This window comes from Nerophis ophidion, linkage group LG07 (assembly GCF_033978795.1).
Source record: "Nerophis ophidion isolate RoL-2023_Sa linkage group LG07, RoL_Noph_v1.0, whole genome shotgun sequence".
Classification (NCBI taxonomy): Eukaryota; Metazoa; Chordata; class Actinopteri; order Syngnathiformes; family Syngnathidae; genus Nerophis; species Nerophis ophidion.
In genome coordinates, this window is record NC_084617.1 from 42,174,987 (window position 1) to 42,193,375 (window position 18,389).

At 38.1% G+C, this 18,389-nt stretch overlaps 1 protein-coding gene across 3 annotated transcripts in view; it reads left to right on the top strand.

Annotated features, from left to right (window-relative positions):
- The window catches only part of arl15a (ADP-ribosylation factor-like 15a), a 316,966-nt gene that overhangs the window by 239,176 nt on the left and 59,401 nt on the right, over positions 1–18,389 (top strand). The window lies entirely within an intron of this gene.

Genomic DNA, 18,389 nt, shown 5'->3' on the forward strand with positions numbered 1-18,389 from the left:
TCATATGGTTTTCAACATTGCTACTGAGATGGCAGTTTCTCTTTTAAACAGTAGCAGGCGGAGAACTGGAGGGCTTTGGTCAGGTGTTTAGTATTGTCTGTTGCTAGGGTGACCAAACCTTTTTCACATTAAATAATCTATTTTATTCCTAATCTTTGCAATCCAACACTGTAAAAAAAATGGTCAGTAAGCTGCCAGTATTTTACTGTAAAAAATAAAAGTGGCACTATTTTTCCATGTACAGTAATGCACTGTAAAAACAACAGCCGTACATACACGTTAAAAAAAAAAAAAAAATCTGCCAGTTCATTCGGCAGAATTTTATCGTAAAAATAGAAGTTATCATTCTTCAATTTACAATCATGCACTGTAAAAACACCATTGATCATACGGTAAAATTCTGGTGACTGAAATGACATTTTTTTACTGTAAAAATACTGTTACTGTTTTTCCTTTTTTTTTTTTTTTTTTTTTTTTTTGCTTCAGGATAAATGTCTTGCAACTGTGCTGCCAGCAATTGACCATAACAAAACAGTTACAGTAATGCACTATTAAAAATGCCCGTAGATTTTAGTGGTGAAAAAATTTGCCAACTCAGTTGGCAGAATTTTCTGCTTTTATTCATCTTGGTCCCTACGCTCCTGATTAGTAACATAAAGATCCAAACAAGAGTCAGGTCAACCCAACAGTTCTGATTACCTTTACGTAGATGAAAAAATCTGATCTGGTGTATTTTATTGGTGATTTTTAGCAAGTCTGACTTAGTTCCTCCAAAATTTTTCCCCCTGGAAAGAGTTTGACACGGTTTGCCGGAGCTGGATGTGGGTGGCTTTAGCAATGCCATGCTGCCACTTCTCACCAGTGTCCTCATCTGTCCCTGTCCGGCCGCCCACCCCTCCACCTTATTCCTTTTCCGAGGGCCAGCTCTTCTGAACCCCAACAACAGTTCCATTTCTTCTGCCAGGAATGATAATGCAGTTTCGGTTTGTTTCTGCCAAACCTGTGGATTTTACTCATATGCAAGGTCTTTTCTAATGCTCTCTTTTCACCGTCTAATTCGCTCTGTGACAGTGTTGCAGTTTTGCTGTGTGGTTGCGTGACGGTCAAACAACATACCCCACAATCAAAAGTAGATCATTCTTTTAACGGGCGTTGAAAGAATGTGTCAGCTCATTTGTGATGATTCCCTTCTTCTGAGTCATAGTCTTGCTTACCTAAATCACCTAAATCCCCATGGAAAATACAAACTCAACTCCTTCGGTTTGTAGTTTCTTCTCACTTTTTCTCTCAGTCTAAGACTGAAACTAATAGTATGTCCATATTTCCAAAGCAATTGTTCAGTGGAAGAAAATAGGCAGTGGACTATATGCCTCATTGCCCAGCACTGTTCCATCACCATTATGTCTGTTTGAGCGTATGTAAACACACCACAGCCCTATCCACAGCCAATGTGGAACTCTTCACAACACCCTTTAAGTACTTAAGAAAACACAAGTTGACGATAGCAATCTCCAGGGTCGGCTGCTATTGCCACTCAAAACAATCCTTGTTTCTCACTGGGCGGAACATAGGACAACAGGAACAAAGTCACATTGCGCTGACTCGTTCTGCGCGATATCACATTTATAACAAGATAGTGTTTTTTTCTTCAAATGATATACATTTATAAAATTAATGCCAATTCTGCTTCTCCTTTTATTTATACATGTTTTATAAATGTTTTATGAATAAAAGTTCAGTTCAGTTTATTTGGAACATGCATACAATACAATGTAATGCATCACATATTTACACTTGTTGCATTACAGCACATCCGGAAAGGAGTAGGAAGAAGCTCAGCCTTTTTAAGTAAGTAAACAAATATTAAATACATAAATAATATTTATCTGAAAAAAAATGGTTCAAAATGTTCATCATAATTATTGTTCTGTCTATTTTGTGAACACTTGTAGTTTGAACAGTCTCTTCAACTGAATCATATTGGTGCTTTGTTTGATTTCTTTGGTTAATTCATTCCATCCTTTAATTCCACATATGGATATACTAAATCTAATTACAGTTTAACAAGCCTGTCAAATGATATGAAAGCATGTGTTAATCACAAAATGTGTTATCGAGGCTTAGGTCAGGCTGATTACAAAAATAGATACTAATCAAATATACTGCAAAATAAAGGAGTCTTATAAACTGATGAAAAATACATTTACATGCATACAATTACGCAGTGCTAAAATATATAAATAAATAATAATAATATATAAGTTTCTTAAATAAACTATCAATAAAATTCATATGCAAATAAACTATGTGCCCAACGGTGCCTTTGAACAACAACTCGTTTGGAGGGTTTTTCTTTTCCTCACGCTGTGCTTTTGGTAATGTTGGTTTTTTTCTTCATGTCATATCTTCTATGAAAAGCAAAGAATAGACGTGTTCCAGTTAATAGTAGCGACTCGTTGGCGGCATCTTTTGCTGTTTACTGGTGTTTGGTCGACATTTCTAAATCCAGAACAAAACGTCTCTCTTCCCTCTTTTTGGCACAAATATCCTCTTTAGGTTTTGTTGGTTTATCTTCCATTGTGCTTTCCATCTCTGCTAGTAGCAGACAGCTTCGTTGTTGACATCCATGCGCCACGTGCCACAAAATCCTTTTAAGTGACGTAAAAAACACTACAGCACAGCAGCAACCCAGGCGTTAAAATGACAGTACAAACATGTATTTTTAGTTGTATCATACGTTTTGTCATACTACCATATATATCACACAGCACTAGATAGAGCGTAACTTTTGTGTTAATTACTTTGTACCATTACAGTTTCAACATCTAAGTTCTCCGTCTGCTCTTTGGCTTATCTTGTAAACTTTGATTCAACATTCCACATGGGTACCATTGGTGCCATCAGCTATCAAGCCCAAGAGATGAAGTGGGCGAAAAGGCGCTGACGGGGTTTGCTGCCTTGGCTGGGGATAAAGAATGAAGAAAGAGGAGTCCTCTGTTACATTACCCAGGAATGAGGCCTGAGCACGTCTCACAGAGGATTTACTCTGGCCTGGCGAAACAAAGAAGAGGCCACAGACTTTCATCTTACGCTGTATGACAGGGACTGAAAATGGATGCAAGTATGCACTCTTCCATTTCCGAGCATGTCTATTAGCTCACAATTCTGTTTTAAGAGGAAACATTTGAGGTGTTTCATCCTTCAGACTACTACTACCACCCTGGTCAGGCATTGCTTTGAAGGTCAACCAGGAAGAAATATCACTGTAGACCGAAGGTATGCTACATCGACTATGGTCTCTGTAGGTGGCCAGGAACAGAAAAGGCTCAACATTAAAAGATCAGAATCCTGCTCCTGGAAAGACGTTGGTTTGCCTTACGTTTTGCGTTGTGAGACAGTTGCAGTGGAATATAAAAAACACCCTGGGATTTGGGAAATGAAGGGTTCTTGCTCTAAATTATTATTTAGCTTTTTATGAAATGTCCCTCAGCTTATAAAACCATTCATTACCGACTCAAGCAATCTGTCAAAAGTACTTAAAAGTCAGGAATGAGACACCCTCTACATTTCCAACAAAGTGGAGTCTACATACCCACTTTTCCCCTTTCTTCTTTGTTTTTTAAATTTTTTTGTAAGTTTTTTTGTAAGAAGTAGGGTAGTGATGAGTATCCTTTGAATTATACTGATCCTATTACCAAATCAGTACTTTAAAAGTGGTGCTTAAACGGTGCTCAAACTAGCTCTTAAAATTGAAAAAAAAAGTATGTTTTTGTCAAAAAACTAACCCAAAAAAAAGCTTTTTTTGTTTTTATGGCATTTCATGACATTCAGACTAATAATTTAAATAATTCAATGATATAATGATAAATAAGTAATACACAAGTATTTGAATTTTAAACAATGATCACAGTTTTGACATCGGTGGTCCAATTTTTTATTTTATTTTTTTTCTCACTCCTCCAACCCCCATTGTTTACCTGTATCTCACCTTTTTTGTAAAGGGTGCCGGAGGTTGGCAGACCCGTCAGCGATTCTGTTCTGTCTCCCTGTAATGTTTGTCTGATATTGCATGGGATTGTGCTGAAAATTTTAATTTCCCCTCAGGGATTAATAAAGTATTTCTGATTCTGATTCTAATTCTAAAATGCGGCATTAATGTAAATGTTTTCGAAATGTTAGTTCTAGATTTTGTTCTAACTAAATGGTAAATGGGTTATACTTTTATTGCACTTTTCTACCTTGAAGGTGCTCAAAGTTTTTTGACACTATTTCCACATTCACCCATTCACACACTGATGGCAGGAGCTGCCACGCAAGGCCCTAACCACGACCCATCAGGAGCAAGGGTGGAATGTCTTGCTCAAGGACACAACGGACGTGACGAGGTTGGGAGAAGGTGGGGATCAGGAACCCTCAGGTTGCTAGCACAGCCACTCTCCCAACTGCTCCACGATAATATTCTTTTAAAGCTACGTTAACTGTGTTAGCGCGGATACACACGGAGGAGGAGAGGGCAAGCTATGCTAACAGCAGTGCTAAGCTAGCTTGAAAGTGTAGTAGTAAAACAAGGAAAGAATATATGGGTTGTACATTTCAACAGAAGGAACTGCGTTACGCAGAGACTAACCAGCCAAGAAGAGGAAATAAACAAGTAGGAGGGAGAATAATAATACAGCGGTCGTCTTTGAGCCTCATGTTTAAGGCGACGGTGGCTAAAGTGTCTAAACATGCTGTGATTTTAGAAGGCACACAAATGTAACCAAGCCATGTAGGGGTGTATTTATGTGTTCACTTCACAGGCGTCTACAATTATCACGTTTTTAGTCTTCCATATTTACATCTATGCTGTGTCGAAAAACCTGAAATTATGTAATACGGCATATGCCGGTAGACAAAAGAGGAACCTCGTAGATATTATTATTGACAATTGAATGTAATGCCTTTTGGAATATACAATATAATTATAGATGTATAAATAATGGATTTCATAATTGAATTGTAGCACCGTAATTGTGATGAAATTGGCTGAAGTTTCCCACCTTTACAAAAATTCATGACCCCCTGCAGTACATTTCAGTTACACTAGTAGAAAAATACAGATTTGGTACTTGAAAATGTAAATGATAGCCATTCCCAGTCGCAAGAGGAAGGCTGACTATCACCTGTTTCCTTTTCCAGCATGTTCCTCATTGGGCAAACACCCTGTAAACAAGCAGACTCTTAATGGGGATGTCCGGACTGGCACGGACATGTCCAGACATGTCGTCCAGCTTTTTCCCCGACCAATAACAGGAGGCCGTCCCTGTGAACCACAGGCATGTCTTGTAAGGGATATGTTAACCTTTCAAGCACGTTGGCCTCTGTGCCGTATTCTTGACAACGGTTACTATGTAGAGGATCTGATTTTAGACCTATAGCGACATATTCTGCTGTCACGACCGCAAAACACGTCCATGACCTCAGTGCAACATGATTATGTGCCAGGCTTAACCCGTAACACCAAAGGGGAGTCAAGGGTCTGCTTTCTTTTCTATGTGTATTATGATCTCATTGATTCACATTTCCTTGATCTGTCTCTGAAGGGTGATAAATACCACATCAGGCAAAATGAGGGCTGAGAATTCTTCACTTGGTGCAGGAGTCAACAACCTTTACTGGTCCTCCGCATGAAGGCAGGAAAGCAATGCTACTGCCGTGTGTGCAGAACATTTAGGGGATGAGGTGAAAACCTTTGGTATTCAGATGAGCAGCTTGGGGCGCCCAGACATTTCAAGAAATTTTCTTCACAGCTATTCAGTGCAGACAGTATTGTGTGGGACTTGGCAGACACCCCCCAAGCTTCTTTTGAAAAATGTTACCTTGTTTGCCCCTTGAGCTATTTTCGCTCCGCCTGTGTCTGGACTCGCAAGTCTGTGAAAATACTCCTCACCAGCCTTATCTCCACCTTCCTCTCCTCCATCAGTGTCTGTCATGACGTCACCACTGTCAGCTATCCAAAGCAGACTGCGGTAAACGGACGTTTATTGAATACGAATTATTTACACACCTGCTTTGCGGCACATTCCTGATTCCATGGTCTAATGGGATGGGCACTTGAAGCAGGATGAGTTAAGCCCCAGGCCATACACCTGAACTCCAATGCAAACATCCTCCTGCTCAGACAGAAAGGCTTGTGGAAAAGTTTTCCTTTTTTCTTTTTGCTTGTTTGGGTACCTACGATGAACGCCAGATAGTTGTCGTCCTCCAAGACCTGAATTGTTCGTTTTGTTCATTTCCGTGTTTTTCAGTACCGGAACTGAGATCATTGCTAGGGATGTTCTCCTTCATCAGATAATTATATGCTCAGGGCATTGGAAGATGTTTCACCCCTCATCCGAGCAAGCTTCGTGGTCACAGACTTATATTGCTCAGATCTAATCTAAAGACTGATGCCAAATATGTTCTACTCCAACAATCATGAAGTGATGAAACCTGCAAGTTGTCCCTTCTCAGGCAAGTTGGTTTACCTATGTGCTGCTGCCTTTTTCATCAACCTCTCTCCCCCTATGGTGTGGTCATATTTGTGATGTCAGGATACTACATGTGCAGTCACTGCTGTCTTTACTGGGTCATTTTTGGCAGTGAAGTCCATATGATGAGCTTTCAACTCACATCCACACTCTTCTTTCATAGAACGCAGGACTGGGTGATATGGCTGAAAACTGTATCACGATATACTGTCAATGTTTTATATTGTTCCATATTATTTATATCTGAAATAAGGACCAGTAGAAACATTTATTAAACTTAAACAAATGTAACTTTCTGTTTATTATAACCTCCTAAGCTATCATGGGCGAAATGAAAGGAAATGTCAACACAACCATGTAAAACACTCCAACAATCAATATCAACAAAATTCTAAAATCACATTGAACACTTATCAATAACCTTTCAAAATAAAGGTGCAAAAATAAAGATATAGGTAAAAAAACATGCTTAATAAAGTTTTACAAAATAATGCAAAGTGTGAAAATGTAAACATAGAGAAACCTGAGAAGCACTATTTTCTGCAGGTTTAGTGCCAGGAAGTTACAGCTGTGCTTTAAAGGGTGAGCGTGGCTAAGGCAGTGTGCTATTACCTACCGGTCTTGATCATTTACAGACCACATTGGCCTGACTCTGTTTGAAAAAAACAAAAAAACTGCCATACTGTTGAGGTGACTCCTCCTGTTTTATCCACAATTTCCTAAATTTTACTTTCTCTTTTCACTCCGCGCAAAGAATCAACCGCCAGACAACAAGATGGCGCAACCAAACCTGATAGTTGATAATGTTCCCTGATTGGCTTTTAAACTTATCAGTGATCACTTCCTGTGTTACCAGAGAGCGAGTGTCTTTGTTCATGCAACCAAACTTGCTTTGCAACTTGATTGATTGATTAAAAATTTTATTAGCAGATTGCACAGTACAGTACATATTCCGTACAATTGACCACTAAATGGTGACACCCGAATAAGTCCTTCAACTTGTTTAAGTCAGGGTCCACGTTCTGCTTTCTTCCTACGAAGAAAACTAAAAAAATGATCGAATGCGATTTTTATGTGTGTATCGCAATTTATATTAAAATTGTTTTGGTAGAGGATACAGTTTGGGCAGAAGTGTGAACTGTTACATAAATTTCTTCTCACAAAATGTGGTATAAATATTTTACCATATTTTCCAGACTTTAAGGCGCACTTAAAATCCCTTTTTTTTTCTCCTTATAACCCGAGGCGCCTAATGTACGGAATAATTCTAGTTTTGCTTACCGACCCCGAAGCAATTTTATTTGGTACATGGTGTAATGATAAGTGTGACCAGTAGATTGCAGTCAAACATAAATGACTATGATGGCAATATGACTCAAGTAAACAACAACAACATTTTATATGTTCCATTGAAAATGTAGAACATTACACACGGCGCTCAAAATTCTATCAAAATGTTTTAATACGACTTTGGTAAGCTATGAAGCCTCACTGCTTGATGTGCTTCAACATATGAGTATTATTATGGTCTTTGTATAAGGTAAGACATATTATCTGGCATTTTGTTTCGCAATACTATGCAAAAGCAGCTTTTCTTACTTTCCGGTACTTGCTGATCTGTATTAGGGATCTGCATAAAGCCTTTGTAGTCAGTGCCAACACCGTACAACTCCTCGCTGGGGCGGGGGGTGAGGGGTACTAGGATGACAGGGGATGCAAAACATTAACAGTGCAATACGTTTTCATAACATGGTCACTACTGCCTACTTTGTCTTGTTATATTCTTATTTTACTGTTATATTGTTATTCCCATTGTTTTTATTCTTTTTGTAATATTTCTCTATTTTGTTTCCTTTTAAACCCCCATTATTTACTTTTTACTTTTTTCTTTAAATTGATCTCAACTCTGTACACTGCTGCTGGAATTTTAATTTTCCTGAAGGAACTCTCCTGAAGGAATCAATAAAGTACTATCTATCTATCTAGTCGATAAGCTTCTTCTTTTCCTCTATCTTCTTGTTATGGGACATTCATCCTCTGCTGTTGCCATTTCTAATATAAAGAAGTGTAAAGTTATTACTTATATCTGTCAGTAAACTCGCCATGAACGTGCTAAAATATACAGATGTAGTGAGTTTACATAATTCACCCAGGGAACTTTAGTTATTAGAGAGTTCCGGTTGGACGGTTTTTCACGGGACACATTTCCGGCGAATGAGGAGTTGTTGCTCTGTTATTGATTTAAGTAAAGTCTGAATGTCATTAAGACAGTTAGCTCCAACTTTTGACACTTCTTCCACTCCAGTCCTTGCACGCTACACCACTATAACAAAGATGTCGGGGAGAAGACGCTGCCAAAGGTGTGCCACATAAATAAGATCACCCACAAAACGGCGCATCCAAAAGCGACTGTCAGAAAATGACTTGAAGATGATCTGTAAAACGTAATCTATGCAACATTTTGAGCAAAGAACTACCATTACATGTTATGTAGACCACAAGGAAATGTTTTCAATTTAGAAAAAAAATATATACATATGAGTTTTTTAATGCACCCTATTATCCGGTGCGCCTTATATATGAAAAAAGATAAAAAATAGACCATTCGTTGGCAGTGCGCCTTATGATCCGGTGCGCCCTAAGGTCCGGAAAATACGGTATACATACTGTAAATATTGAATATCAATATTGGTTTTAAATATCTGGAAATAATTGGGTATCGGTTCAAATTTCCATTATTGTCTGTTTTATTATGTTTCATTACGAGGCTTTGAATTAGGCAAAATTGCCCAATGATCAATTGTATCAATAAATGTAAGTGTGTGCATTCAATTCAAGCTTTAGGAGCCATTTATTTAATAAGATATTTTTGTAAAAACCACCACTGATAAATGGTCATTGGTCTATCTGGTATTCTGGGGGGTTAAACATTTTACCGAACTAAAAAATGTCAAATGTTTTCCATGCAGCATGTTATTAAATCTAGTCCCTGGTGGGTTAATTGTTGTTAATTTAGCACCCAAATGTTTCTCTACCAAATTCCCTAAAACCATTTTTTCAACCTTAAAGCAAGCAAGCACAAAATGTGGAACATTTCCTCCAGTGTGCCATGTTGCATTCTACCATGAACACATGTTGGGCTGCTAGTCTGCCCATTTTTTAAACTACTGTTAACTTTATTTTATTTGAATTGGAAGTAAATTATTTCACACCGAGTCTAAAACAGCAAATCATGTCACATTCCATCAATGAACGTGTTCCCCTCTCACGTAGTAGTGCTTGATATCAGCACTAGCACAAGCCTCTCGGCACAAACCCCATGATGGTGAGGCCACCGACAAAATGTGTGGGGAGATTATTCAGCCTGTGGAGACCTGATGATGGTGAGATGTTAAAAGTGTCTGATGTGATAGGACCAAAATGGAGTTTTTGCTCGCAGGGATTCTACACAATGTTGGACCCTGCGTCACAACCACATGGCAGCACTGACATCCGATGCAGTGGCCAAATATAGGTTCTCAGGCTGTGTAGCGGTACGCCGTAGTTCATAGTTAGGTTTCATTCCCACGGTTTGGTTCATTTTAAGGACAGCGGGGAACATAAGACTGCTGAGCATTTGTGTGAAGATTTATTTCAAACTGCCGACAGTTTAATTAACCAATGAAAAATGTTCTAAAATGATGACTAAAAATAAAAAGCATACAGAAAAGCTAAAGGATCTGAGGGCCCAGTGTGAATACATGTTGTGTATTAAAGATGCTACCAAGTCAGTATAGATCACTATAGACCAGGGGTGCCCATTACGTTGATCACCAGCCAGGTATTAAAAACTAAAAATGAGCGATCATCAATCTTCACTATGTCGCCACTTGACTGACATTGACGGGACCCCATGAATTTTGTGAGATGACGCTGGCTGCTGCAAGCTAAGTATTAAGGAGGGCGAGAAACCCTTCTATTTCAACAGACTCTCGTCCTGTACCTGCTGCCAAAACCCTGAAGACCGACTTCACAGTCCCTGTCTTCACAATAAACGTGCTGCTTCATCCTGTCAGCAAGCTAGCGCTCACAAACTAGCAAGCTACTGTTAACTACATTGCCACCAATGTATTTCTTTATAAAGTGTATAAAAATGATTTTATATATATATATATATATATATATATATATATATATATATATATGTATATATATATAGATGGATAGATAGATAGATAGATATCCATCCATTTTCTACCGCTTATTCCCTTTGGGGTCACGGGGGGCGCTGGTGCCTATCTCAGCTACAATCGGGCGAAAGGCGGGGTACACCCTGGACAAGTGTATATGTGTATATATATATATATATATATATATATATATATATATATATATATATATATATATATATATATAAAACACGTGGATACATGGATGATACAGCAGAGGATTGGGAGAATGTCATGTAGTGAGATGAAACCAAAATAGAATTTTTTTGAATAAACTCAACTCGTCGTGTTTGGAGGAAGAAGAATACGGAGTTGCATCCCAAGAACACCAAACCTACTGTGAAGCATGGGGGTGGAAACATCATGCTTTGGGGCTGTTTTTCTGCTAAGGGGACAGGACGATTGATCCGTTTTAAGGAAAGAATGAATGGGGCCATGTATCGTGAGATTTTGAGCCAAAACCTCCTTCCATCAGTGAAAGCTTTGAATGGTTGACTAAATACTTATTTTCCACCATAATTTACAAATAAATTATTTAAAATTCATACCATGTGAATTCTTGGATTTTTTTTTCACATTCTGTCTCTCACAGTTAAAGTGTACCTATGATGAAAATTACAGACCTCTGTCATCATTTTAAGTGGGAGAACTCGGTGGCTGACAAAATACTTTTTTGCCCCACTGTTTAGAAGTGTGTGTGTGTGTGTGTGTGTGTGTGTGTGTGTGTGTGTGTGTGTGTGTGTGTGTGTGTGTGTGTGTGTGTGTGTGTGTATATAAATACATATATATATATATATATATATATATATATATATATATATATATATATATATATATATATATATATATATATATATGTGTGTGTGTGTGTATGTACAGTATAATATCAACAAACCCCATTTCCATGAGTTGGGAAATCGTGTTGTCTGTAAATATAAACCGAATACAATGATTTGCAAATCCTTTTCAAACCATGTTGAATTGAATGCACTACAAAGACAAGATATTTGATGTTCAAACTCATAAACTACTTTTTTTTTGCAAATAATAATTAACGTACAATTTCATGGCTGTGACACGTGCCACAGTAGTTGGGAAAGGGCATGTTCACCACTGTGTTACATCACCTTTTCTTTTAACAACACTCAATAAACGTTTGGGAACTGAGGAAACTAATTGTTGAAGCTTTGAAAGTGGAATTCTTTCCCATTCTTGTTTTATGTAGAGCTTCAGTCATTCAACAGTACGGGGTCTCCGCTGTCGTATTTTACGCTTCATAATGCGCAACAGATTTTCGATGGGATACAGGTCTGGACTGCAGGCGGGCCAGGAAAGTAGCCGCACTCTTTTTTTATGAAGCCACGCTGTTGTAACACGTGTTAAATGTGGCTTGGCATTGTCTTGCTGAAATAAGCAGGGGCGTTCAAGAAAAAGACGGCGCATAGATGGCAGTATATGTTGTTCCAAAACCTGTATGTACCTTTCAGCAATAATGGTGCCTTCACAGATGTGTAAGTTACCCATGCCTTGGGCACTAATGCACCCCCATACCATCACAGATGCTGGCTTTTGAACTTTGCATTGATAACAGTTTGGATGGTTCGCTTCCCGTTTGGTCCGGATGACACGATGTCGAATATTTCCAAAAACAATTTGAAATGTGGACTCGTTAGACCACAGAACACTTTTCCACTTTGCATCAGTCCATCTTAGATGATCTCGGGCCCAGAGAAGCCGGCGACGTTTCTGGATGTTGTTGATAAATGCTTTTGCTTTGCATAGTAGAGGTTTAACTTACACTTACAAATGTAGCGACAAACTGTATTTAGTGACAGTGGTTTTCTGAAGTGTTCCTGAGCCCATGTGGTGACATCGTTTAGAGATGCATGTCGATTTTTGATACCGTGCCGTCTGAGGGATCGAAAGCCACGGTCATTCAATGTCGGTTTCCGGCCATGCCGCTTACGTGGAGTGATTTCTCCAGATTCTCTGAACCTTTTGATTATATTTTGGACGTAGATGTTGAAATCCCTAAATTTCTTGCAGTTGCACTTTAAAAAACATTGTTCTTAAACTGTTTGACAATTTGCTTACGCATTTGTGGACAAAGGGGTGTACCTCGCCCAATCCTTTCTTGTGAAAGACTGAGCATTTTTTGGGAAGCTGTTTTTATACCCAATCATGGCATCCACCTGTTCCCAATTAGCCTGCACACCTGTGGGATGTTCCAAATAAGTGTTTGATGAGCATTCCTCAACTTTATCAATATTTATTGCTACCTTTCCCAACTTCTTTGTCACGTGTTGCTGCCATCAAATTCTAAAGTTAATGATTATTTGCAAAAAAAAAGTTTATCAATTTGAACATCAAATATGCTGTCTTTGTAGCATATTTAACTGAATATGGGTCGAAAATGATTTGCAAATCATTGTATTCCGTTTATATTTACATCTATCACAATTTCCCAACTCATATGGAAACGGGATTTGTATATACATGTACAAACCCTGTTTCCATATGAGTTGGGAAATTGTGTTAGATGTAAATATAAACAGGGTTTGTATATATATATATATTTATATATATATATATATATATATATATATATATATATATATATATATATATACATATATATATATATATATATACATCTACAAACCCCATATGAGGTTTGTAGATAAATATACAATATATATGAGGCTTAACAATATCAATAGTAGCCTCTCTTCTGGAATAGTTCCAGTAGAGTTTAAACATGCAGTGGTGCGACTATCCTTGCCCCAAACTTATTTGCGCTTTACCTTCTCCCCCTTGGTAATATTTTTAGGAAGTATGGTATTGCATTTCATTTTTATGTCGATGATTGCCAGATCTATTTTCCCATGGCAAAAAATAACACGGTTCAACGTCTCATTGACTATCTGCACGACATCAAAGCCTGGCTTTCAGCTAACTGCCTGAGCCTAAATGAAGACAAAACAGAAGTTATGTTGTTCGGTCCAAGTCGCTCTCCTTCCCCCAACGTTGACCTCGGCACTCTGACCCCGTATCTCAGCGACTGTGTCACAAACCTAGGGGTAAATTTAGACCTGTCTCCCATCGAAAATGTGTGGCGCATTATGAAGCGTAAAATACGACAGCGGAGACCCCGGACTGTTGAACGACTAAAGCTTTACATGAAACAAGAATGGGAAAGAATTCCACCTTCCAAGCTTCAACAATTAGTTTCCTCAGTTCCCAAACGTTTATTGAGTGTTGTTAAAAGAAAAGGTGATGTAGCACAGTGGTGAACATGCCCTTTCCCAACTACTTTGGCACGTGTTGCAGCCACGAAATTCTAAGTTAATTATTATTTGCAAAAAAAAATAGTTTATGAGTATGAACATCAAATATCTCGTCTTTTTAGTGCATTCAATTGAATATGGGTTGAAAAGGATTTGCAAATCATTGTATTCTATTTATATTTACAGCTGACACAATTTCCCAACTCAAATGGAAAGGGGGTTTGTTGATATTATACTGTATATACACACATATATATATATATGTATATATATATATATATATATATATATATATATATATATATATATATATATATATATATAGCGCTGGGTGATATATCGACGTACACGATGTATCGCGGGTTTGTCTTTGTGCGATATAGAAAATTACTATATCGTGATATACGAGTATACGTTCTCACGCAGTTGCTTTTCGCTACGTGCATTACATTACAGGCTCGTTTCATTCTTTCCTGTGTCTCCTTCTCACAGACAAGTGCACCTTCTTACACACGTCACATACCTATTCGCCCTCGCGGAGCAAAGAGGTAGCAGCATTGGTAACCTTAGCTGTGATGCTAGCAGAGCCGTGCGAGTGGTAATACGAGAGAAAGAAGGTGCGAATGAAGGAAGAATTAATTCCTAAAAAAAACAGCAGGGGGTCCATCGTCTGGTGGTGGTTTGGCTTCAAGTGGGAATGTGTCGAACAGACAACCGTAATTTGTCAAGTGTGGGCCAAAAGCGTTGCTACAAAAAGTAGCATTACCGATAATATGTAGCATCATTTGAAAAGTCACCTGCTAGAGAATGAAGAGTGCTTACTCCGCATTTCAACATCTCCGTTCGGTGCCACATGCCTACACCATCAAAATGCCAAGGCAAACCTTTCCAGATCAACAACGTATGAAAAAAATAGTCAACAACAGAATTTAATAACATCCGTAGTAACTTACCACGTAGCGAAGGACGAACACTATTTGATTTCCTATTATGAAGCTGATTTTTATTTGACACTTAAAATGTCCCTGACAATCTTGCACTTTCTGTTTTGTAAATGACATGAATGTTTGTGCCATTGCTTAATAACTGTTTAATAAATACAGTTTTGTTCAATTTACTTAGTTGTGATTTCCTTCTCTGCATGAAAACTTAAAAGTAGCATATATTAATGCAGTATGAAGAAGAATGTTTTAATGTAGACACATAGAATCATCATACTGCTGTGATTATATACATCAAGTGTTCATTCAAGGCCAAGACAAAATATCGAGAAATATATTGACTTGGTCATTTGAAATGTATTTCGCCTGCTAAAAAAGTGTGGGAACCCCTGCTATATATGATTTGCTACCTAAACAAAACATCCACATTTTATCTTTGTGTTAAAGATGACAAATATCTAATAATGTATCTCAGTAATAATATATTAATTCTACTTTTAGAAAAGTATTTTTTACAAATGACTTTGACAACATACATGTACACTTCAACAATTCACATCTGAAATGCAGTATGGTGAAGAAGAGCTTATTTATTCCTTTCTTGGGATGTAGCGATAAACTGTATTAATAATAAACTGTGGTCTAACTTCCGACAATTATTATTATTGTTTTGAATTAAAAATATCAGAAAACCGTGATTGAAGAACGCACTTCAATAATCACTGACCGATGTACTGCTCATTTACTGGAGAAGCAAGCTAGCGTGCTAATGGCTAAAAAAAAAACATTCTAACATGAATGAAGACAAATTAACTTCTTACCCATGACGTATACCATACCCCAATCTATATTTGTATAAACACATTTCTGTCTGAGCACTTAAGAAGGTGGTGTGATATTAGCGGTCTTGGTGGGAACAAGCACCTTGCATCATTTACAGATCACATTGGTCTGACGACGGTCCCTTTGAAAAACATTTTAAAAACTGCCACACTGTCCAGGTGACTTCCTGCTTGATCTACAATTTCTTAATTTTTTACTTTCTCATATCACTCCATGTAAAGAATTAACCGCCAGACAACAAGATGTAACGACCACACTTAATAGTTGATACTTTTACCTGAATGGCTGTTACACTGATTAGTGTGCGTTACCAGAGAACGAGTGTCTTTATTCATGCAACCAACCTTGCTTGGCAACTTCTGCTTTCTTCCAACGGAGAAGGAAAAAAAACTATTAACCGTTTTACCGAACAAATTTTTTATTGATATGGAGTTTGTGTCTAGCGCGATACATATTGATATCGTTTTATCCCCCAGCCATACTTTTCATTAATACCGTAGTGTTGGTAATCATTTTGGTAACATGATATAAAATGTTCATATCATTACATCCCTAAGACAAAAAATATGTTGTTTTATGTTCTTTTTACAAAAATCTCTGAGAATACTCCCTTTTACAGATTGTGTCTGGCTGACAGTAAGTGTCTCCAAAATATTGATTGCAAGCATATTTTGCTGCTGCTTACTTCAGGGTGCGACCGTGCTACTTTTGTAGGATTTGCTCACATAAGCAGAACGTTGGAATTGACGATTGTATCAGATGGTGGAACATCCTGACTCCAAACATCTCTTGTCTACTGAAATGTGCCTTAAAAGTGCACAGATTGATTGCTGAGACGTCATGATCATGGGTGGGGTGAAGTCAATATTAAGTAGCTAGATTACACATGGAGTAGAACATCTACTGTGGACATGATGTCACAACTGAATGTTACTTGAGGGTCAAAGTCAACGACCTGGGCAGGTATGCTGCCAAGTCAACAACTGCACTGCTGCAAGTCCTACCCTGAAAGACCTTTGAAGGCGACCTCATGTTGAATCTTGTCTACCCGCTCAGAACCGACCATTCATAAAACACATTAGCATGATTTAGATTTGGCAGGTAGGATCAAATGTCATTTTTTGTTAAAGTCAATATGAAAATGTAAAGTTAGGACTATTATAATTAATCCCTCCAGGAATTTGCAATGTCGAAATTGAGCCAATTTCCGCAAATTATGCACAGCCTCGCAACTTTGTCCAATGCCTGCAACTTCCCCGCACATTCGCTTAATTTTCACCAATGAAATCATGTTCTCTGAGCAGCATTCATCAGAACCTATGTTTGTTTCTTGTGTAAAAACAACAAAATATCAACTATTTTTTGATCCTGCCGCATAGCTCAGACCTACTTCATGTCCACAGTGCTAAACCTTCTGAGTAATGTCAATATTTACTGGCTAGTTAACATGTACCGTATTTTCCGGACCATAGGGCGCACCGGATTATAAAGTGCATGGCTGATGAATGACCTATTTTTTTTCTTTTTCATATATAAGGTGCACCAGATTATAAAACGCATTAAAGGAGTCATAATATTATTACTTTTTTCTAAATGGAATACACTTCCTTGTGGTTTGCATAGGCCTGGGCGACATGGCCTTTTTTTAATATCTCAATATTTTTAGGCCATGCCACGATACACGATGCATATCTCCATATTGTGCCCTAACCTTGAATGAACACTTGATGCATATAATCCCACCAGTATTATGATTCTATCCGTCCATCCATCCATTTCTACCACTTATTCCCTTTTCAGGGTCGCGAGGGGCGCTGGCGCCTATCTCAGCTACAATTGGGCGGAAGGCGGTGTACACCCTGGACAAGTCGCCACCTCATCGCAGGGCCAACACAGATAGACAGACAACATTCACACTCACATTCACACACTAGGGCCAATTTAGTGTTGCCAATCAACTTATCCCCAAGTGCATGTCTTTGGAAGTGGGAGGAAGCCGGAGTACCCGGAGGGAACCCACGCATTCACGGGGAGAACATGCAAACTCCACACAGAAAGATCCCGAGTCTGGGATTGAACCTAGGACTGCAGGACCTTCGTATTTTGAGGCAGACGCACTAACCCCTCTGCCACCGTGTGTCTAAATTAAAACATTGTTCTTCATACTGCATTAATATATGCTCATTTTAAACTTTCATGCAGAGAGGGAAATCACAATTAAGTCAGTTGACCAAAACTGTATTTATTAAACAGTTGAGTATTAAGCAGTGGCACAAACATTCATGTCATTTCAAAACAGAAAGTGCAAGATTGTCAGAGACATTTTAAAACAAGCTATTAGTGCACTTTTGTGCATGATCTCACTAAGATGACATATCAAAACAACATTAAATTAAAGTGCACTTTTAGTTCAGAACGTCACTACAATAGTTTAAAACAAAGTGCACTTTTCTGCATGATGTCACATGAGATATTTCAATAATTGTCAAACAAAAATGAGCTGCATAATAGGAAATCAAATAGAGTATGACTTTGCTATGCGGTAGGTTCCTGCAGACATTAACTCCTGTTGTGTTGATTATTTTTTTCATACAGTGTTGA